The following is a 24,172-nucleotide window of genomic DNA, read 5'->3' as shown; positions in this document are numbered from 1 at the left end:
GCCGCGGAGCTCAGCCTTAGTCTCGCGAAATTGAGCGAGGTTACGGAAGCCGAAAGGATTGGGCCAAGCTTTTCTGGAGCTAAGGGACGACTGCGGCTTTGAGGTAGTGATGTGTGTAGCAAGTTTGCTTTGTAAAATTTCCGAGGTATTAGTACATTGAAATGGCCCGAGCTCTAATCTGTGGTAGGTAATAATTCATCCTCTTATTTAGCGAGGCACTTCTAAGTGCGAGTGTAAGGAGGAGAACTCCAAACGGGTTACAAAGTTTCTTCCCTCGAAGTATTCGCTGCATAAGTCACTACCTGCGCCTCAGGCATAACGACATTAAAATGACTGCTCTGGGAGATTTCCTGGAAGGCTAATGGGCAGAAGAAAGGCAGGACACTAACATTTACTAAACTCTGGAGCTGTGTTCTCTAGCTATACCCTGTTCACTATTAGTGATTTTAGAGTTAAAACCAGAATGGCCTTAATGCCTACATGTACGCATATATACATTCTTGTTTATTTCTTCAGTTTAAGTGGTTTCTCAAAATTTAGTGCCCATAAGGTTTACTGTATAGTCAGTAAAGTCAGACTAAAGTCAATATGCTATACTTAGGGGTAATTCAAGTGATTTTTCAAAGGTAATTGTGACAGGCTTCCCCCCGCCCCCCACCACCGTACTTACTGACTTGGGAACCTAACCACTGTACCTCATCGTACTCTCATTTTGGAGATTGAGGAAACAGGCCCAGAGACTCTCAATACGTTGCTCAGTATCACCAGCTGGCAAAAGGCTAGTTTGAATTTCAACCTACGACGGAATAGATCTTCACTGGCAGAGTTGCTGGAGGAAGTATTTTTATCATATAGAATGTCTAACTTACTCTAATATTGAAATAATGTGGCTTTGTTTTATTACAATATATTAAAGTCTGTATTACTTAAGTTGTGTAGTTTAGCCTAGTCCTCTTGAACAAAAATAAATAGCAGCAGTTATTCTGCCACCTTCTGCAGCTTTGCATATTTGGGGAGATTAGTTTGCCCTTCATTGTCTCACCACCCAGCCAGAGTATAGCGAATGCCTTCACACTATTTTGGTTTACAATTACAGGTGTATTTGAATTCATTTTCTGCTGGGATGGGTACCTTTGACTTTGAAGGGGACAGCGTACGAGATCTTTGAGGTAGGACTGGAGGGAGTGAGGAGAGAAAGTGAGGAACTAGTTTTGCTTCTTATCTTGGAGAGACCAGTCCCACAGATGGAACTTCTCAAGGTGGACACAGAAAGAAGACACTTTTATTTTCACTTCTTGATTTAAGTTTTTTGGTTACTGGTTTGACTGTTAAAAGTATTTAAAAAATACTTTCCAAGTAATTTTTCCACATGAAGCAGTACGAGTGATTAAGTGAATATATGGGAGGTAAGAGAGGGCAGGGCATTCAAGACAATCACATCTTTGGTGTCTTCACCCTGGACCTATTTTTACTGTGATGTCAAATTCCATTTCTAAATAAACATATATGTACATCTTTTAACAAATGCTTTTTAGGCCCTGGAGATATAAAGATAAACAGAACAAAACAAAACAAAAAAAACCTGGTTCTTGCCTGGCACACAGTTCAATGGAGGAGTAGACATAAGAAGAAACAAATATGACACAGTGGTAAGTGTTATTGTTGTGGATACCTGCTACGTGTCTGCTTAGTTCCCTTTTTTTTTTTCTGGGAGATGAGGTAGTGGGAACTGATGAAGGTAAGAGGAGAGGAGGAGGCAAGTATGTGCACTTCAGGATGAGGGAGCAATAGGATTCAAGGAGTAGAGATGTGAAAAAGCAAAATGCTTTCTGGAGATTGCAAGATTGAAATTGAGTTAGGTAGGGATATTTTAGTTATGGACATTTTGGTTGTTTAAGTGTGTCATTTCAGGTATTTTTCCTATAACGAGGCCACTTGGTTTCATTCATAAGTACGAGGTACAAGAGGTTTAGATTACAGCTTTGTTACCATATAAGGTAGCTTTGTTCTATTCAAAGTTCTATTCGAGGGACTTCCCTGGTGGTCCAGTGGTAAGACTCCGAGCTTCCACTGCAGAGGACGCGGGTTTGATCCCCGGTCGGGGAACTAAGATCCTACATGCCTTGCGGCACAGCCAAAAAAAAAAAAAAAGCTAAACACCCCCTCCCAAAAAAAACCCAAAGTTCTATTCAAAGTCCCCCTAAATTGACTGAAGAAAGAGTGAAGAATACTAAATAGAAAGTATGGCTAGACCAGCCAAAAATCCATCCTCGTTATTAAAGAAATAATTTAAACTACAAGCCCTTGTGATAAGGGTTGGTACATCTTCATTCATTCAGTAATCTTTGTTTCCACCACCTTCTCTTTTCATTTTTTTCTATCACGGAGCAAGACATATCTTTAAGAAAAACATTGCTAGTTTAGTATTTATCCACTTGAGTGTGCTCTAAGATCATTATGAGTATCAGATTTTCTACCCTTTACCAGAAAACCAACTGCCAATTAAACAAAGATTCAGGGATGGGAAACTGTGACCTATCATATAAAGTCATTTTAAGATAGTTGTGTCTCTAACACCTTCTCCATTTTTTAGTTACTGGTAAATGTTTTGAGGATATTATATTAATGTAAATCAGTTCATATATCATTGTCTAGGATTGATTAGCTCAGTCATTTTGAATTACTTTTTCCAAGAGGAAAGATCATTGGTTTTAGTTCCAGTCTGAGCTGGTTAGATTGAACAGACCCATGGGTGAATACTGCACAACTCCTGGGAAGGGTGGTGGTGGTGGTACTGGTGCATTTACATCATAATCCATGTACAATACACATGGCACTTGCAGAGATGTGCAATGCTTGACCATACACAGTGGCCACCTGCATTGCTATTCTCAGCCAGCTATTTATCCATGTTTGTTTACAAAAAGGACTTGGAAATAGAATGAGGATATTTAAGAACAAATCCATCATGATTGTTGAAAAAACAAACCAGTTGAAAGATGTATAGAGTACTTGCATAGAATAGATAGGTCAGTATGCTTACTCTCAGGTACTTTGTCATGACTGCTTATAAAGATACGTGCACACACACACACACTTCTTAGATTCTCATTTTGTGGCAGTTTCTCAGAATACTGTGCAAGAGAACATGTCAAGGTTATAACCAAGAAAAATTGACAGCTTAATTGATGCTAAATAAATAGTATTCCTTGTCAGTACATTCTGGGTTGGTTTGATACTCATTTTTAATGCATTTGGGTGTTTCTTTGAAAAAGAGTAGTTGATCATCTTTTTATTAATTTTTTTCTTTTGGGCCCCACTGCGCAGCTTGGGGGATTTTAGGTCCCCGACCAGGGACTGAACCCGCGCCCTCGGCAGGGAGAGTGCAGAGTCCTAACCACTGGACCTCCAGGGAATTCCCTGATCATCTTTTTTAAAAAATTTATTTTATTTATTAAACTATAGTTGATTTACAATATTGTGTTAGTTTCAGGTGTACAGCTTCAGATTCTTTTCCATTACAGGTTTTTACAAGATACTGAATATAGTTCCATGTGCTATACAGTAAATCCTTGTTGTGATCATCTTTTAATTATTAAACCGTAACTCCTTTTCATTTTATTGATGGCAACACCAAAGAAGATTTTCAGAGACTAGAAATGTATTATTGCGTTAGTATATTTCCCTCCTTAATGGAATCCATTGGAAGAGCCAGCCTATCTGGGTAAGGATTCAACTTTGATCCTACTCACTTTAGATATGACATTTTATTATTGGTAGACATAAAGTGGTCAAATTTCCAAATGCCATTAATTGAATGAATTAATTCATCCAGCAAATATTTGTTGAGGGTTAGGCACTCTTTCAAATGTTAGGGATATAATAGTGGAAAAATACACCAAGATTCCTGCCTTCATGGAGCTTACATTCTGGTGGAAAGAGACAGACAATGAGCAATAAACATAGTAAGTAAATGATGTAGTATGTTAGACGGTGTTAAATCCTATAGAAAAAGGAGAAAGTCGGGGTTAGGGGCATTGGAAGTGAAGAGGGTTGGGTGTAGTACTTTTAAATAGAATGGTCAGGGCAGGTCTCATTGAGAAGATGACATTTGAGCAAAGACTTGAAGGAGTTGAAGGAATTAGTCATTCAGCTTATTTGGGAGAAAAAAGTTCCAGGCAGAGGGAACAGCCAGCACAGAGGTCCTAAGGCAGGTGAGTACTTGGTATATTGGGAACAGCAAGGAAGACAGTGTGGCAGGAACAGGGTGAGAATGGAGGTGCAGGATTTGTAGGCTATTGGAAGAAATAGCTTTTACTCTTTGTGGAATAGGAGTTGTTTCAGGGTTTTAAGCAGAAAGGTATTATGACTTTCATTATAAAAGGATCATTTTGGCTGCCGTATAGGCTGGAGTTAACTAAATACCTATTGCTCTTAATGGAAAGGAAAAAGTTTTATAGAAGGCTATCTTTGATTTCTTGGAAAACAATTTCTTTTTAAAGTTTACGCATCATTGCATAGAATGAGAATATGAAGTTTTAATGGCTGCAAGAAGATTAAGAGTGTGAGCAACTATTACCACGAGGTAGGGAGTTATCATAGTGGGGACAGTTTAGCACAGGAGTCCTGGTTGTATTTTGGGAGCAGACCATCTAATCTCTCAAGCCTCTCTTGTCACCTTTAAAACTCAGGGGTTGGACACAATGAACTTTCAGATCTAACCTTTAACATTCTCTGTCTATGATAAAAACAGTCCAAGTGCTAAAACTGCATGTCTGTCTTTAAGCCACTATGCTTCTTTTTCTATGAAGAAGGTAGGAAGTTCTTTTCCTATCGTATTGCATTGCTGGTAAGTGTGGGTTCCTACTGTGGATAGCCCCTTTATATGGATGAGATTCTCTAGTTCCAATTGGTTGTGGATAGAAAAGAGACCAGCCACAGAAGTCACAGACATTGGTAGGTCACTCTCTGGAAGCCTGAGTGTGACAGTTCCATGAGGTAGTCATTGCACTGGGGGATCCTGTTTTTCAAGTGCAGAAATTAATTAGACACTGATTTAGAAACCTCACTGATGATGTTTAATGGTGAAATATAAATGTCATGTGCCCCAGAAACTCATGGAGTATCAATATATTCTCCCATGAGAAACCAGCTCTTGTCAGTAGAAGTTTGTTTGTGAGCCTGGAATCAGAGCAAAAGCAGGCTGTTGGGTGATGTTAATGACTAATTCCATCAAACTATTTAGTCTTATGCATTTATTTCCTCTATATGAGTATTTCTGCTAAGGCTGTCCGATACTCTGCACACCTAGGAACCCCCTCTGTCTCTCCCTCTTTCTCTCTCCCACACCCTCTTTCTCTTTCCTTCTCTCCTTGTCTTTCTCTCCCTCTCTCTCTCTCTCTTCCTGCCTCATATATATATACATATTTATAGTTACAGTCTCCATATATATAATATATATTAGTTATATTCTCCATATATGCCATTATATATATATAATTATAGTTTCTGTTTTTGAAGCAGTTTTCAAAGATTTGTTTTTAGCTTTTTTGAAATGGAAGACTAATGTACAAAACAGGTAACAACAGAACTATCTTTGTTGGAACATTGACAGGAAGATATTGAGCAGTCTGTTAACACCTCCCCCATTTCTCCCTGCCCTGCCATGGCTGGAGAGGTACCTTTAAGGAATATCTCAGACTTGTTAGCAGATTACTCCTTCAGGCAGAGTTCAATATCATTGATTATGTTTCAGCTTAAGTTATCATATTCTAATCATTGTTCTCTATGTCTATACTGTAGTCACTCTGGAATTGTATATTTTTCAAATTCTCCAGCCATACACACACTTTCTTTTCTGCTTGTAACCGCTTCCACAGATGGTGATTCTTGTTCATTGTGCTTTGATTCTTCCTGGTTTCACTTTTTGAGAAAGTAATCTGGTTTCCAAGTTCAGGAGGGTTCCATTCTTTGCCCTAATAAATTTCACTATGAAACCCTTTATGATCTGGTCTCTGCTACGTATCCTACCTCATTTTCAATCCTTTCCATCATCATTGGGATTCAACCACATGGATTTTCTGATATTTTCTAAACACTCCAAGTTTTTCCCAGTTCAGAGCTTTTGTACTTGCTGTTTTCTGAAATGGTCTTCCCTTACTTTTCTCTATTTTATTTTTTTAAATATTCAGGTCTTAGTTTGAAGGAGACCTCTTCTGTCTCACAGTACTCCATTTATTTCCATCATAACAGTTATCATAATTTATTTTCTTACCGATTATTTGTCTTCCCCACTAAAATATAAGTCCATGAGGACAGGGCCATATCAATCTTGTTCATGACTGTGTACTCAATAGCTAGCTCAGTGCCTGGCACATATATTTGAGTGAATGAATGACAATATACAAATATTTACATGCAGATATCACACTCACTCAGAGTAAGGGATGGGACATAGTATGTTATATATGTCACATATATGGCTGAGCAAGGCTTAATTAACCAGGTTCTGAAGGGGACCTGGAAATAATTTCCAATTCTGGGCCATGGGACCACCTTTTGCCTTGGGAGGTAGTTATGGCAAGCAAAACATGTCATCTGGAAATTATAGCAACAGACAAAAGGTGGTATTCCAAAAAAGTGATGCATATTATTGGTTCAACATGGAATAAAAGTGTTTTCTGGATGGGTAAAGGGAGCATGGTAACTGGATACTCCAGGAGCAGATGGGTTGATTTTTTAAAAAAACTTCAAAGGAGTTCTTTCCTCCTTTTGCTCAATTATGAGTTAAGTGGTGTGATAGCTAAAAAAGCAAATGTAATTTTCTTTCTTCCTCCCTTTATATTTTTCTTCTCCCTGGTTTACATTTGGTTATTGTCTTTTATCTTGTATAAATCTTTGTTGATTTCATTGTATCTGTGATTAAGGACTGCCCTCTCTGAGGTGTGACTAGGAATAATCTCTCTGCAGTATTCTGTGCATATAGGACAAATATCTGCATGTGTGTTATATTAGTCAGGGTTCTCCAGAGAAACAGAAACAGCAGGATGTGTGTATATATATAGAAAGTGATTTATTTTAAGGAACTGGCTCATGTGATTATGGAGTCTGACAAGTCCAAAATATGCAGGGTGGGCTGGCAGGAGAGCTGATGCTGCAGTTCAAGTCTGAAGGCAGAATTCTCTGCTGGCAGAATTCTCTCTTGCTTGAGGGAGGTCAGTCTATTGTGCTAGTCTGGCCTTCAACTGATTGGATGAGGCCCATCCACATTATGGAGGGCATTCTGCTTTACTCAAAAATCCACCAACTTAAATGTTAATTTCATCCCAAAGCACCCTCACAGAAATATCCAGAATGGTTGGCTACATATCCAGGCACCATGGCCCAGCCAAATTGACACATAAAATAACTATCACAAATGTGTTGTACTTCAGTGCCACATTTTAAGACAATGACGCTTAATTGGAGCAGTACAACCCCATGATGGCAAAGCAGCTAGAGACCACGTTATGTGAAGAACAGCTGAAGGGATAGGGAATGGTTAGAAACTTGGCATCGAATAAAGAAAAAAGAATGAAAAGAATTGAGGACAGTCTCAGAGACCTCTGGGACAACATTAAACACACCAACCTTCAAATTATAGAGGTCCTAGAAGAAAAAGAGAAAAAGAGAGGGTCTGAGAAGATAATTGAAGAGATTACAGTTGAAAACTTTCCTAACATGGGAAAGGAAATAGTCAAGTCCAGGAAGTGCAGAGAGTCCCATACAGGATAAATCCAAAAGAAACACGCCAAGACGCATATTAATCAAGCTATCAAAAATTAAATACAAAGAAAAAATGTTAAAAGCAGCAAGGGAAAACAAACAAATAATATACAAGGGAATCCCCATAAGGTTAACAGCTGATCTTTCAGCAGAAACTCTGCAAGCCAGAAGGGAGTGGGAGGACATATTTAAAGTGATGAAAGGGAAAAACCGACAACCAAGATTACTCTACCCAGTAAGGATCTCATTCAGATTCGACAGAGAAATTAAAACCTTTACAGATAAGCAAAGGTTAAGAGAAATCAGTACCACCAAACCAGCTTTACAACAAATGCTAAAGAAACTTCTGTAAGTGGGAAACACAAGAGAAGGAAAAGACCTACAATAACAAACCCAAAACAATTAAGAAAATGGTAATAGGAACATACATAACGATAATTACTTTAAATGTAAATGGATTAAATGCTCCAACCAAAACACAGAATGGCTGAATGGATACAAAAAGAAGACCCGTATATATGCTGTCTACAAGAGACCACTTCAGACCTAGGGACACATACAGACTGAAAGTGAGGGGATGGGAAAAGATATTCCATGCAAATGGAAATCAAAAGAAAGTGGAGTAGCAATTCTCATATCAGACGAAATAGACTTTAAAATAAAGACTATTACAAGAGAAAAAGAAGGACACTACATAATGATCAAGGGATCATTCCAAGAAGAAGATATAACAACTATAAATATGCACCCAACATAGGAACACCTCAATACATAAGGCAAATGCTAACAACCATAAAAGGGGAAATTGACAGTAACACAATAATAGTAGGGGACTGTAACACCCCACTTTCACCAATGGACAGATCATCCAAAATGAAAAGAAATAAGGAAACACAAGCTTTAAATGATACATTAAACAAGATGGACTTAATGGATATTTATGGGACATTCCATCCAAAAACAACAGAATACACTTTCCTCTCAAGTGCTCAAGGAACATTCTCCAGGATAGATCATATCTTGGGTCACAAATCAAGCCTTGGTAAATTTAAGAAAATTGAAATCGTATCAAGTATCTTTTCCGACAACGCTATGAGACTAGATACCACTTACAGGAAAAAACTGTAAAAAATACAAACACATAGAGGCTAAAGAATACGCTACTAAATAACCAGGAGGTCACTGAAGCAATCCAAGAGAAAATCAAAAAATAAGTAGAAACAAATGCAATGAAAACACGATGACCCAAAACCTATGGGATGCAGCAAATGCAGTTCTAAGAGGGAAATTTAGAGCAATACTGTCCTACCTCAAAAAACAAGACTCAAACAACCTAACCTAAAGCAATTAGAGAAAGAAGAACAAAAAAACCCTAAGTTAGCAGAAAGAAAGAAATCATAAAGATCAGATCAGAAATAAATGAAAAAGAATTGAAGGAAACAATAGTGAAGATCAATAAAACTAAAAGCTGGTTCTTTGAGAAGATAAACAAAATTGATAAACTACTACCCAGACTCATCAAGCAAAAAAGGGAGAAGACTCAAATCAACAGAATTAGGAATGAAAACGGAGAAGTAATACCTGACCCTGCAGAAATACAAAGAATCATGAGGGATTACTACAAGCAACTATATGCCAATAAAATGGACAACCTGGAAGAAGTGGACAAATTCTTAGAAAAGCACAACCTTCCCAAACTGAACCAGGAAGAACTAGAAAATATAAACAGACCAGTCACAAACACTGAAATTGAAACTGTGATTAAAACTCTTCCAACAAACAAAAGCCCAGGACCAGATGGCTTCACAGGTGAATTCTATCAAACATTTAGAGAAGAGCTAACACCTATACTTCTCAAACTCTCCCAAAATATAGCAGAGGGAGGAACACTCCCAAACTCATTCTATGAGGCCACCATCGCCCTGATACCAAAACCAGACAAAGATGTCACAAAGAAAGAAAACTACAGGCCAGTATCTCTGATGAACATAGATGCAAAAATCCACAACAAAATACTAGCAAGCAGAATCCAACAACACATTAAAAGGATCATACACCATGATCAAGTGGGGTTTATCCCAGGAATGCAAGGATTCTTCAATATATGCAAATCAATGTGCTACAGCATATTAAAAAACTTAAGGGGAAAAACCATATGATCATCTCAATAGATGCAGAAAAAGCTTTCGAGAAAATTCAACACCAATTGATGATAAAAACCCTCCAGAAAGTAGGCATAGAGGGAACTTACCTCAACATAATAAAGGCCATATATGACAAACCCACAGCCAACATCATTCTCAATGGTGAAAAACAAACCATTTCCTCTAAGATCAGGAACAAGACAAGGTTGCCCACTGTCACCACTGTTATTCAACATAGTTTTGGAAGTTTTAGCCACAGCAATCAGAGAAGAAAAAGAAATAAAAGGAATACATATTGGAGAAGAAGAAGTAAAGCTGTCACTGTTTGCAGATGACATGATACTATACATAGAGAATTCTAAAGATGCTACCAGAAAGCTACTAGAGCTAATCAATGAATTTGGTAAAGTAGCAGGATACAAAATTAATGCACAGAAATCTCTAGCATTCCTATACACTAATGATGAAAAACCTGAAAGAGAAATCAAGGAAACACTCCCATTTACCATTGCAACAAGAAGAATAAAATATCTAGGAATAAACCTACCTAAGGAGACAAAAGACCTGCATGCAGAAAACTCTAAGACACTGATGAAAGAAATTAAAGATGATACAAACAGATGGAGAGATATACCATGTTCTTGGATTGGAAGAATCAAGATTGTGAAAATGCCTATACTACCCAAAGCAATCTACGATTCAGTGCAGTCCCTATCAAACTACCAATGGCATTTTTCTCAGAACTAGAACAAAAAATTGCACAATTTGTATGGAAACACAAAAGACCCCAAATAGCCAAAGCAATCTTGAGAAAGAAAAACGGAGCTGGAGGAATCAGGCTCCTTGAATTTAGACTATACTACAAAGGTATGCTAATCAAGACACTATGGTACTGGCATAAAAACAGAAATATAGATCAATGGAACAGGATAGAAAGCCCAGAGATAAACCCATGCACATATGGTCACCTTATTTTTGATAAAGGAAGCAAGAATATACAGTGGAGAAAAGACAGCCTCTTCAATAAGTGGTGCTGGGAAAACTGGACAGCTACATGTAAAAGAATGAAATTAGAACACTCCCTAACACCATACCCCAAAATAACCTCAAAATGGATTAAAGACCTAAATGTAAGGCCAGACATTTTAAAACTCTTAGAGGAAAACATATAACACTCTATGATATAAATCACAGCAAGATCCTTTTTGACCCACCTCCTAGAGAAATGGAAATAAAAACAAAGATAAACAAATGGGACCTAATGAAACTTAAAAGCTTTTGCACAGCAAAGGAAACCATAAACAAGAGGAAAAGACAGCCATCAGAATGTGAGAAGATATTTGCAAATGAAGCAACTGACAAAGGATTAATCTGCAAAATATCCAAGCAGCTCATGCAGCTCAATATCAAAAAAACAAGCAACCCAATCCAAAAATGGGCAGAAGATCTAAATAGACATTTCTCCAAAGAAGACATACAAATAGCCAACAAACACATGAAAGAATGCTCAACATGGGACACCTAGAGGATGGTACACCGTCTGATCAGCAAGAGTTTGGAAAAGGCACCTCATCTCCTCATCTCCTGGTGGTCGGGTTCCCCCCTCCAGCCTCTTCCCTCACAATCTCCCCACTTGCGGAAGTCAGCACCTTCAACATCCTTTTTCGTACAGTTTGGAATTTGTCCGGAGGATGAAGTGGAAGGGGGCAACCAATGAGAGACAAGGCCTAGGTGTTTGGACAGGCACATGCCACTCTAATTTCCAGTCAGGAAGAGGAATTGACCGAGGGCTCAGCTTGCCCCCGTAACCAGAATAGGGCTTGCAGCAAACATGCTGTTTTGTGGCCAGTTCCCAAAAAAACAAGTTGAAAAATGGAGCTCGGGGCACTGCAATTCACAAACCTGCACCGTTGTAAATGATACCTGTCGACGAAAAACGTCTTGAGGTATGTCATTGAAAAGGACTTGTAAGCAAGGCAGAATTGCAGGAAAGGGATTTCAAGAGGTAGATTGGACTCGCCATTAAAGCACATGAAAAGCGGCTGAACTTCGCCAATGACGCACAGGCAGGCAATGCAAATCAACACTACAAAAGGTATCACTTCCCACCAGTCAGAATGGCCATTCTCACAAAGAGTAAAAACCAGAAATGGAGGACAGGGCATGGAGGAAAGGGAGCCCTGTTATGCTGTTGGTGGGAATGTAAATTGCCAACGGCCACTCTGGAGAAGTGTATTGTGTTTCCCCAAAAATCTAAAAAACAGAGCTACAGAGCATATGGCACTTCCACTCATGGGTATATATATTGGGAAAACCAAAAATCGACAGGACACAGGCACCCCAACGTTTAGTGCTGCTCTGTTTACAAGAGCCTTGACTTGGATACAACCTAGATGTCCTTGGAAGGAAAAAGTGGATAAAGAAGATGTGGTACTTATGTACAATGGAATATTACTCAGCCATGAAATCAATGAAATCAGGCCAGTTGCAGCAACTTGGGTGGACTTAGGTACTATCATTCTAAGTGACATAAGTCAGACAGAAAAAGAGACTTATCATAAGATATCACTTATAGGTGGAGTCTAAAAATGGCTACACATGCACTAAATTACAAAACAGAAACACAGTCACACCTTTAGGGCTTCCCTGGTGGCACAGTTGTTAAGAATCCGCCAGCCAATGCAGGGGACACGGGTTCGAGCCCAGGTCCGGGAAGATCCCACATGCCGCAGAGCAACTAAGCCTGTGTGCCTCAAATACTGAGCCTTTGCTCTAGAGCTCGTGAGCCACAACTGCTGAGCCTGCGTGCCACAACTACTGAAGCCTGCATGCCTAGAGCTTGTGCTCTGCAACAAGAGAAGCCACCACAATGAGAAGCCAGCGCAGCACAACGAAGAGTAGCCCCCTGCTCGCCGCAGCTAGAGAAAGCCCGTGCGCAGCAACAAAGACCCAACACAGCCAAAGATAAATAAATAAAATTATTTAAAAAAATACATTTTATATAAGAAATATTGCTACTAAATGGATTAATAGCATGTCAATGCTGAAATTTTCTGGGCAATCTCATTATTTACAGCCTGTTTACCTATTTGTCTTTTTTCAAACATTGAGCTCATGTGTGAGACTTTTTGGCATGCTTGCCCATTTAAGTCGTATACCCTCCCAGTTTTCCTGAAACTCTGTCATAAGTGTTCATTTCACTTCCATGCAAGACCCATACTCACCTTGGGCATGTGACACACTTCTCTAAGGCTAGCCTGAACTTATCACATCTTCTGTCTTTGAGGGAACCATGAAAATTCTCTTAGGTCTTCGTCACTTGGGCCTCTATTTGCCCTCTTCCAATGGATTATGTTTTATTCTCCCAAGGCCATGCAGTGAGCAAACACCAGTTCCCTATCCTGTCATTGACTGCAGACTCCTGTATTATTAAATTCTGAAACTTTTCAATTTTATTAGAAAAGAAGAGAACTTAATCCCTCCTTTGTTCTCTAGGAAATTGCTTTTCTTTTGTTCTCCAGGAAGTCATATTTAGTTCCTGTCTTCTTCTTCTCTTCCAGTAACTTCTCTTTTGTCCTGTTTTATGAATAAATCTGCTAGCTGATCTCTCTACATGAAGTATCTGAATTATAGTCATTACAGTAGTAATAAAATTTGACTATACAATCCAGTTTACATACCTGTAGAAATTTGAGATGTTTTGATAGTATGATTTATGAATTATTAATTGATTTTTTTCCTGGTATAAATGATTAAATGGTGATCCTCTTCTCAGTTGGCACCTGCATAGAAGGATATCCATTATATTAGGGATTGTCCATAATAGTATAAATGGAGAAAATCAAAAGCTTTGACTTGTATTACAGCTATGACTAATTAATTGGTACCAGACTAACCCTTAACGCAATAAAGAACTAAAAAAAAGAAAACTGGAAAACATATATGAAACAACTGTTTTCAGACATTGTACAGAAGGCAGTGCAAGACTACAGTGTCTGAGAGAAGGAAATCAAGCTAGATAAGCCCTACAATTGCCCAGTTTTCTGGCTGGAGGCACTTCCAAGACAGTGATGCATAGAGGTGGAACCCAGACAAAACATGGCGGCCTTGCTAAACTGAAGGGGCAAATATCAGAGTTAGAGAGGCTTAAGAAAGTTAATTTATGGGGCAGAGGGCCAAAAAGACGGGAGCTAAGCAGGGAAAGAACTCCAGAAATTTGCATGGATGTCCCTTTGAGTATTTGAATATTAAGCCACACATACATGGGGTGAGACTCCGCAAGACCAGACAAATGACTACCAGGGAAGTAACAACTATAGGGAAGCTGTAAGCTGAAAATCCATCAGAGTTTCACAGGGTTGGGAGATGTTTGAATTCTGACCAATTAGGATGGAAAGGCCTGTTCACACTCAGGGAATTCAATAGAGATCCCCAAAGGGCTATACCATTAGTTTTACTCCTAAGAAGAAGGGCTAAAACCATCCCTAGAGTAAAATCTGTTCTAGACCCACCTTGATAAAGTTGAAATAGAAGCTGCAAAATGATCATGTTACTCTTCAGGTACAGGTATACCTCGGAGATATTGTGGATTCCATTCTAGACCACTGCACTAAAGTGAATATCACAATAAATTGAGTCACATGCATTTTGGGGCTTCCCAGTGCATGTAAAAGTTATGTTTATACTATACTGCAGTCTATTAAGTGTGCAATCTAAAAAAATCTTAAAAAACCACGTACATACCTTAATTTAAAAATGCTTTATTGCCGAAAAAATGCTTACCATCATCTGACAATGCAGAGTTGTAACAAACCACAGTATCTGTGAAGCACAATAAAGTGAAATGTAGTAAAACAGGTATGCCTGTAAATTAATTGCCTACCAGAACAAAACTCAGTTCCCTTTAATGAAACACAAAAATCACTCAACAATAAAATTCTTCATATTCAACATTCATCAAAAATTACTAGACATGCGGAGCATCATGAAAATGTGACCCATAGCCAGGTGAAAAAAATCCATCAATAGAAACAGACTAAGAAATGACAGAGATGATGGAATTAACAGACAAGGGCGCTTAAAGCAGTTATTATAAATATATGTAAAGATTTATAATGGTAATGGAGATAGAGGCAAGAAAAGGGAGCTTTGTCATTTTCTATGTAAATGAAATGAATTCCCTTGGAATGAATTCTGGGGCAAGTATAGGGAGACGAGAGAATGGTGGTAAATCTTTCTCCCTGTCTTCCTCCGATGGGTTTACTCTCTATGAATCACCCTTTCTTTCTGGGACTTTGGTAGGTTTGCTGAGGTTCACCACACTATGACAACTGGAGAGCAATGGAACAGAGAATTGTGAAGAGATGGTATGGCACAGCAAGTGCCTGCTGACAACCATAGAGCCTTTGTGGTCCAAGAGGTATATGAAGAAACAGTGAATTTCTCTGTGTCCACAAGAAAGAAAGGGCCCAGAATATAGGTGAGAAAGAAAGACTCAGCAGACTTGCAGGAGGCTTACCAGTCTTTCAGCCTGGGTGAGAAGAATCCCAGGGAGATGGGAGAAGATAAGAAGAGGATGCTGCCACATCCCAATGGATTATCGACAACACAGTGGTGAAACATGATCTCCAAGGATACCAGTTTCCAAAAATGAGGCCAATTAAAATACAAAGTGGATAACCCTTCTGCCCAGATGTCATAGTGGCATATTTAAGCTCCCCAGCTCAACAACAACCAGGGTAGAGGAAGAGGACCAAGGGGAAGTCATCTTAAATAGGAATGAGTTTTCATTTTGGTATATCTTAGTTTGTTTTTTGTTAAGCAGGCTAAAAAAATGATTTCCTGCTCCCCAGTTGCTTTTCTAATCATCTAGCTTTAGATTTGTCACTGGATAATTTTAGAGATGTGCTCATTTCTGTAGAGGAATAAATGTGAAGCCAGCCTATAAACCTGTGAGAAGCTAATTTGCTTTGGGTAGGTAAGCAATTTAAAAACTAATGTGTAGGTACATTATTGAGAGGAAAGGTAAAAAGGCACAGTAGAAAGCTAAAAATAGATGATTTTCTGTATCATTTTCGAGATGCGATGATTAAGTACTTGCATTCGTCGCTTTGTCTTATCAGCAAATACACAGCTGCAATAAAAAAAAAAAAACTCCATTTACCCTATAAATGTGATCTGAGAGAACTAAATACTGTGTCTACCTGGTTAAATCTTTTCTTCCTTAAAACAGGATGATTTAAGGGGAATATACATCTAGGCTCAGCCTTAGTAGTCCCTTGCCACTCACATGGTTAAATTTACTGTGGATTGCAAGTTCATGTAGTGTCCCTGGCTAAAATATAGAAGCTCTACTAATATTACCTCATCATACTATAATTTCTCTGGGACATAGGCTTTCATTTCTTCAAGATTTGATTTTAAAATGTTACCTAGTTTTTAGGTCACTTGAACTTCGTTGGTTCTCAGTTTCTAAAATAATCCAGGCCTTTCCAGCTTTAAATTTCTGTGATAGTGTGATTTGTGTTTGAAAATAAAAATACTTCCTTTTCAAAGAAAAATACCCCAAAGTATAATTTTATCATTATTAACACCAAATTGGGACTTCCCTGGTGGCACAGTGGTTAAGAATCTGCCTGCCAGTGCAGGGGACACAGGTTCGAGCCCTGGTCCTGGTAGATCCCACATGCCGCGGAGCAACTAAGCCTGTGCGCCACAACTACTGAAGCCTACGTGCCTAGAACCTGTGCTCCACAACAAGAGAAGCCACCGCAGCGAGAAGCCCTTCCACCGCAATGAAGAGTAGCTCCTGCTTGCCGCAACTGGAGAAAGCCTGCACGCAGCAATGAAGACCCAACGCAGCCAAAAATAAACAAATAAATTAAAAAAAAAACCAAACACCATATTGACTCATTAATTCATCCTCCTATGCCAATAGTTTGGAAAGAAGTGACACTAACAACTAAAAAAGAAATGGCTCCCTTTTTCTTCAAGAATTGGTAACCTAAAGAGAATGCTTATGTTGTGCACGCTGCTTATAGATCTAGAAAGCTAATATAAATGTTTAATAGCACAACAAATCAAATTATTGCAAGATGAGAAGTTTTATATACATACTTACATAGATAGCAGTATCTACATATATGTTCATATAATATATATATATATATATATATATATATATATATATATATATATATATATATATATGAATAAGTGTGTCATGGATTCATTGGCATAAAATGTGGAAATTGGAAGAAAGGTGGAAGTTTTTACCATATTTTTCTAATGCTACGTGGTCAGCCTAAACTGGTGGATTCATATATTCCTGAACATCATGATAATTAGAGCTGAGAAGTGAATTAGATTACCAAATAGGCCTCAGTGATCATTTGTTGTCTTTTGGCTGCCTAACACCCATTTTTCCTAATTTTGGTAACAGTACCCACTTTTTCCCCACCCTCTGTCCTTGGGCTTTGTGTGGCCTAAACAACTGAGTCTAAGAACAGGCATGTGATTCAGTACAGGCCAATCATCATGTTTCATTCCTCTGATTAAATTGATAGGTTTAGGAATGGGCAGGTGACTTGATTTAGTCCACTGAGAGTTAAGCCCAGGAACTCTGATTAAACTGTTGAAAGGGCCTTGTGTTTTTTACTTTATTATTTTTATTTTATTTTATTATTCTTTTACTATTTTTTCTGGACTTCAACCTGAAACTGCTATCAGATATCTTGCCACTTCGAATAAAGTCTACACATAAGAGAACAGAGCTGAGAGATGGAAAGATGCTGAATCCCAATGACATCCTTTGAAATGTTGGGTGAAGCTGGGCCTGAAGATAGAGCTACCTCTATAGTTTTCAGACACTTAAGTCAATAAATACTCTTGTTTGCTTAGAAAACCTTGAGTTAGATTTTATATTACCTCCAAAAGAGTACTATATTGGATATTTTCCATTTGCCCTCCAAATTCACTCTCTACTCTTCTCCACCCTCTCTGTGCCCCAGGGGACTAACCTATCTGAATTGCATCAGAGTTCTGTTGCCCTCTGGTTTCTGGTTGTGTTCAGCCAATGGAAGTCTCTCTGGAGACTGAAGTCAGGGCAATTATTCCCCATTTATTCCTAAGGGCTCTCACTGGTAGATACGAATAGGTTGGCTGGTCCTTCTTGCGGAGGCTGTAGATCCTGTAAAGTGTCCTTCTCTCTCCAGGTTTGAGTAGCTTTTTTCTCCCTTCACACCATCTGATGTAGGGCAGTAGTACCTCCCTACAATTGCTAGTCCTGGATTACAGCCTTATGCTTAATTGATTTCCTGTAACCCTTCCCATACTTTTGTAGTCTCTCTATTAAATTCTCCTCAGTTATCCAGTTTGAGGCTAATCCAGAGCCATCTCTTTCTGCCAGAACCTGAGTGATACATACTCCGTTTGGTCTTCAAAATAGAGGAAAATGAGGTAGTTTTAAAAGACATAATCAGACTTGCCATTTGAATAATTTATTGCTTGGTGGTGAATGCTCAATTGAGCATCACAGCAAGGCTTTAGACTTTTTGCAATGCATTAAAGGAAGTCTTTGGTAAAGGGAACTGAGGCCTGTTGGCATTTATATGAGCTAGGACTTACTTTAAGATTTTGGATTCTATTCCAGTCTGTCACTCCCAGAAACTACCTTTTAGTGCAACCATGGTGGGATTCTTCTTTGTTATCCATAGTAGCTCTAAGTAAGCATCACAATGCTCTCACAAACTTACGTTTTCACTTCTGCAGGTCTAAAAAGAGGGCTACTTGAATTTCTGTGAATAAATGAATAAAGAAATAATCTGGAAATGCACACCCAATTAAATGGCAGCCATCTCTATGCAAGTAAAGCCTTCATTTACATTCATTGAATTTACATCCTGTGATTATTTGCTTAAATTGTTTTTGTACCATCTCTGTAAAAAGGGTTTCCTGAGAAAATTAACAATATTAATAAAACTAACAGGTTTGTGTTAAAAACTACTCAGGAGAACAAACCTTCCATGGGTCTTTATATACTTCAGAAGGACATAGCTGTAAATATGCCAATTTCAAATTATTCATTGAAGTAATTTCTCAACTAGGTATCATATAATTACTGCATGTATTTTGAGTAGTAAGTTTACTTTAATGTAATTTATCTTTTAAACTTTTACCACATTAGCCTTTTCTTCAGTTCGTCTGAATGATGAGCACTGATGAGCTTTTTTAGTGATGAAGTGTTAAAAGAATTAACCATACTGAATATACATAATAGAGTTATAGCAGGTAGATATTCAGTATTAACCTGAGGGTATGGAGTATATTCAGTAGTCAAGATGAAGCAAAATATTATTTACACTTTAAGTTGAGAACACTTTACTAAGTCAGTCAAGATACTTTCCACGTCATCTAGCTTTTCCTGACTCTTCACTTACAGCACAATTTTTACACTGGACAGCGGTTCAAACTAATAATAAGTATATGGTTGCTGTATTTTTTTGAACTATAACATCTGTTTATGGTGATAATGGAACAAAATATTTGCAATTGCCCCGGCCTAAGGAAAACATATCTAAGCCATAAGGTTGCTATGTGTACAATGTTTTATGTGTAACACATTTCCTCTCAATCTCTTTTGTGAAAGGAAAATCAAAATGGAGTCATTATTGCTAAGAGAGCTTTCTAAAATGGAGCCGGGAGACCATTGAGGAAGTGTGACTTATGTGCATCTCAGCCCAGATGGAATCGCACCTTTTGAACACTTATTGTCCTACTCAAGACACTTATCTGTCATGTACCCTAAAATAACTTGTGACAACCTATCTGCTTATTGAATCCTTACCCTAAAACAACTCATGATTCCTTAAGGACAAATATCCCCTGACTTGCATCAGAGTCAATCACAATTCTCTCACAAGTTAACAACCTTGTGGCTTTTGTCTTTTTACACTCCTGACTGCTTCTCTTCTTCGGAGCAGTCTTTCAGTTTCACCGGAATCTGTGTCTCCCAAATTGCAATTCTTAAGACTCCAAAGCTCCTTGTTCTTTGCAGCCTCAATACTGATTATTGTTTGACATTTTCAACAGCACAACTGCTTTAAAAGTATATACCAGTCTCCACAGAAATCTAATAGATTTAAGAAAATAGGTATTATAATAATAGTTAATAATACCCAAGAGTTCTGTAGCATGAATTAGTGCTTCACTGTGCTAGGCACCCTTGTTGATTAAAGGGTACAATAAAATATGGTTCCTGCTTTTAAGGAGAATAAAATTGAAGAGAAGTGAGCTATCGACACTAGGCAGTATAAGAAGCCTTGACATTTCAAAGGACAGACTTGCTGAGGACTATTAGATGAAGAAAGGCAGTGCGTGCAGACTGCTGTCTATGGTGGTAATCTGGGCTTTAGTCCTGGCTACATCATATGCTAGTTATATGACCTTGACTAAATATCCTGAGACAAGGTTCCCAAAATGAAGATGGTTACTTACCTGACTACCCCACAAAATCACTGGGAAGATCTGTCTTACACCCTCAACTTTTCCCCACTAAATCCTTTTTTTTTTTTTTTTAATGAATAACCGTTCGTTTTTTTTTTTTTTAATTAATTAATTAATTTATTTTTGGCTGTGTTGGGTCTTCCTTGCTGTGTGCGGGCTTTCTCTAGTTGCTGCGAGTGGGGGCTACTCTTCGCTGCGGTGCACAGGCTTCTCGTTGCAGTGACTTCTCTTGTTGCGGAGCACGGGCTCAAGGCGCGCGGGCTTCAGTAGTTGTGGCACGTGGGCTCAATAGTTGTGGCTCGCGGGCTCCAGAGCACAGGCTCAGTAGTTGTGGCTCACGGGCTTAGTTGCTCCGCAGCATGTGGGATCTTCCTGGACCAGGGATCGAACCCGTGTATCCAGCATTGGCAGGTGGATTCTTAACCACTGCGCCTCCAGGGAAGTCCCTGAATAACCACTCTTGTATAGCTTTCTTTGGATTTGGGCAGCCCTTTCTCTGCGTGCTGTAGTTGAACCTGCCGAATGATAGCTTTGTTCTCTCCAGGCAGAGGAAGAACTCCTTATAAAGCAAGGAAGAGGAAGCACAGTAATAAGAAAATTGTTTCTTATTACTGAAGGCTTCCAACCACCAGTCTGCTTTTCTAGAAATTGTTGGATGGCTTTTCCCAGACACAGAGGGGAGCTCAACATTTAACTGTAGTATCCAAAAGCTTCTTTGGAGCAGTGTGGTTAAATAGGTTCTTAAAGGTTGAGGTTACATCTTTTCAGCTCTGCAAAATCAGCCTCCATCATGCTTACGTGCATCCTTCTTAAGTAAATGTGGTGATTTTGCACTTCCTAAATTGATCTGTCATAGAAAGATCCCAACATCTGGGGTTATGAAGAGGAAATGTCAGGTGATGGGCAAGACTTTTTCACTAATTCTGCAGCCAGTGAGTCCCTGAGTGAAAACCCTCAGGGTGATGGCCAGGGAGTCATGTGTGTGAACTCATGGAGTGACGTGCTTCTGACTTCAAGCACTGGGTCCATCTTTTTTACCTCAGGGGCCAGGGGCAGACAGCAATACTTTGTCCGCGACCTGGGCGTCGCGCCGAGCCGCCGGGGCTGGGGGAGGAGCAGGGTCCGGGTTGTCGAGGCCACTAAATCCTTTTTTTCTTTAGTTTCCTTTGATATATTATCTAGAATTCCATCCTCAGCTGTCTTATCTTTTCAATTACATAATGTCTTCCAAAGAAACAGCCTGGATATACCAAAGGCCCCTTAAGCCCCACATACCCAAAAACTATATCAATAATCAGATTTATTAGACAGAGCATGTTTAAGATGATAGCAGAATTTTCCCCGTTGTAATTTTCACACCTACGACTTCAATTACCAGTACATTTAAGTTGGGAAAGTAAATAAAATTGTGATCATATTTTCATTTTCAAAAAAGTAACACTCTAGCATCAGATTGCAGGAAAAAAAATAGAGGGAAAAGGAATGGAGCATCCAGGCAAAAGATTATGAGCTCAGGCAATGGTAGTGGGCATGGATCATAGTTAAAAAGGTATTTAGGAGGAGGATAGGCAGATTTTTTCCCGCTGTGTTTTGGAACATAGAAGCATTGGGATAATCTGATCTTTGGAGGTTTGCTAGAATTTCCTCATGAAACCATTTTGGCCTTGTGCTTTTTGTGGGCTAGTGTTTTGAAAAACTGTCTCTATTTCTTTTATGAAAATTAGTTTGTTTGACATTTTATATACAGCAGGGTTAATATTCTGAATGTATATATTTCATCTAGGTGTTACAATTTATTAGCAGAGTTGTACCATGCAAACTCTCATGATTTTTAAAAAAATTCCTGTTGTTATGGTTGTTTACTTGTCATTTCTTATTTTGTATATTTGTGTTTCTTTTTTGCTTGATTAATTAGCTAGTGGATTCTGTATTTTGCTAATATTTCCAAAAAACCAACATTTTAACTTTTTAATTAAATCTTTTTTTCTGTTTATAACTCATTATTTTTGCCTTGTGTTTTAAAGATTTTTTTGAGGTGGACCATTTTTAAAGTCTTTATTGAATTTGTTACAATATTGCTTCTGGTTTATATTTTGGTTTTTTGGCCACGAGGCATGAGGGATCTTAGCTCCCCGACCAGGGATTGAACCCACACCCCCTGCATTGGAAGGCGAAGTCTTAACCACTGGACCACCAGGGAAGTCCCTTTTTGCCATTATTTTTAATATTCCCTTTTTTTCTGTTTTCTGTTTATTTTTGACTGCTCCCCAGTAAAATTTTATATATTTGTGAAGAATTGACATCTTTGTGATATTAAATAAGTCCTATTTAAGAACAAGGAATGTCTTCCTATTAATTCAAGTGGATATTTATGTATTGTCATCCTTTCATTTTTTTCTGTGTAACCATTTAAGGCTATGATTTTTTTTTTTTTTTATGTAAAAGGACATTTTATTTATTTATTTATTTTGAATTTTTGGATTTTATTGAATTTATTTTTTACACAGCAGGTTCTTATTAGTTATCTATTTTATACATTTTAGTGTATATACGTTAATCCCAGTCTCCCAAGTCATCCCACCCCCCCACCCCCCACTTTCCCCCCTTGGTGTCCATACGTTTGTTCTAGGCTATGATTTTTTTCTTTGATCTTCATTCATTAATACTGACAAATAGTGTCATCATTTCCATTATTTTTACAAATAATTCCGAAATTTCAGTTCCCCTTTGCCTCGAGAGTTGTCTAATAGAGAGTTATTTAACTTTAGATAGAAAAGCCTATTTATGTTTTAATTTTGCTATTAATTTCTATATTTTTTATATGAGAGAATTATTTTTGTATCATTTCTACTTTGTTAAGCTCACTGAGATTTTCTTTGGATCATAATATATTGTCTATCTTCATGAATGTTTATGTGCTCTTGAAAAGAAAATGTATCAATATTTGGGATGCAAAGTCTGATGTATATTCACATAATTTACTTTATTGCTTATGTTGTTTAGGGCTTCTATATCTTTATTTTTTGTCGACTCCTCTTGGACTGAGAGTGATATATTAAAATTGTGCATTACTGTGTGCTTCTGGCTATTTCTCCTTACATCTCTTGTAGTTTCTGCTTTATAAAGTGATTGCTATGAAATTTGGTGCATAAATATTCAAAACTATTATATATTCATATTTTTTTACATAATGACATGTCCTTTATTGTCACTTTTTTTAATGCTTAAGATACTGAATTCTAGCTTGTCAGATATTAAGATCGCAACTCCTTCCTTCTTTTCGTTTGCTTTTTTTGTGTGTGTGTGTACCTTTGCCCGTCTCTTTATATTATTTCTGAATAACTTTTAGGGATTTCTCTTATATGTGGTATAGCATTGGTTTTTACCCTGTAAGCTAATGTAACTTTTTCTTTTAATATATGAGTTTGAATTTGTTAATGTCATTGATAATTTTGGTCTCTGTCATTCACATTATATTATGTTTTCTTTGTCCTTTCTTTATATTGCTTTTGGTATGTAGGAAGGTTTGTATTTTTATTCCAGTGGTTACCTTTATACTAATTCTAATAATTTTCTTTATATAATGCCCTTAGTACCACTTTTTCTTACTTAAGCTTCTGTTTTGTTTATGAGTTTCAGATGCCATTCTTTGATTCTCACCTATTGCCTGTGTTGGTGCATAGACATCTTGTAATTTAGTTTTAATTGTTGACATACTTTTTTTCCCCAATTTTTCCCATTGTTTGGCTAACTATGACTTC

The 24,172-nt window shown here is 38.0% G+C and overlaps 1 long non-coding RNA gene across 2 annotated transcripts; it reads left to right on the top strand.

The window, feature by feature from the left end:
- Positions 1–45: 45 nt before the first annotated feature.
- On the top strand, positions 46–16,362 carry LOC137765637 (uncharacterized). Of its 2 annotated transcripts, none has more exons than XR_011074243.1 (3): positions 46–103; positions 1,536–1,649; positions 15,210–16,362. It is a non-coding gene; the product is annotated as an uncharacterized lncRNA (long non-coding RNA). The 2 variants fall into 2 exon arrangements; XR_011074242.1 differs by having other exon boundaries at positions 103–183.
- Positions 16,363–24,172: the final 7,810 nt, after the last annotated feature.

The sequence above is a fragment of the Eschrichtius robustus genome, chromosome 6, assembly GCF_028021215.1.
Source record: "Eschrichtius robustus isolate mEscRob2 chromosome 6, mEscRob2.pri, whole genome shotgun sequence".
NCBI classification, from domain to species: domain Eukaryota; kingdom Metazoa; phylum Chordata; class Mammalia; order Artiodactyla; family Eschrichtiidae; genus Eschrichtius; species Eschrichtius robustus.
Note: the sequence above shows the minus strand (reverse complement) of the source record. Positions and strands in the feature narration are given on the sequence as shown.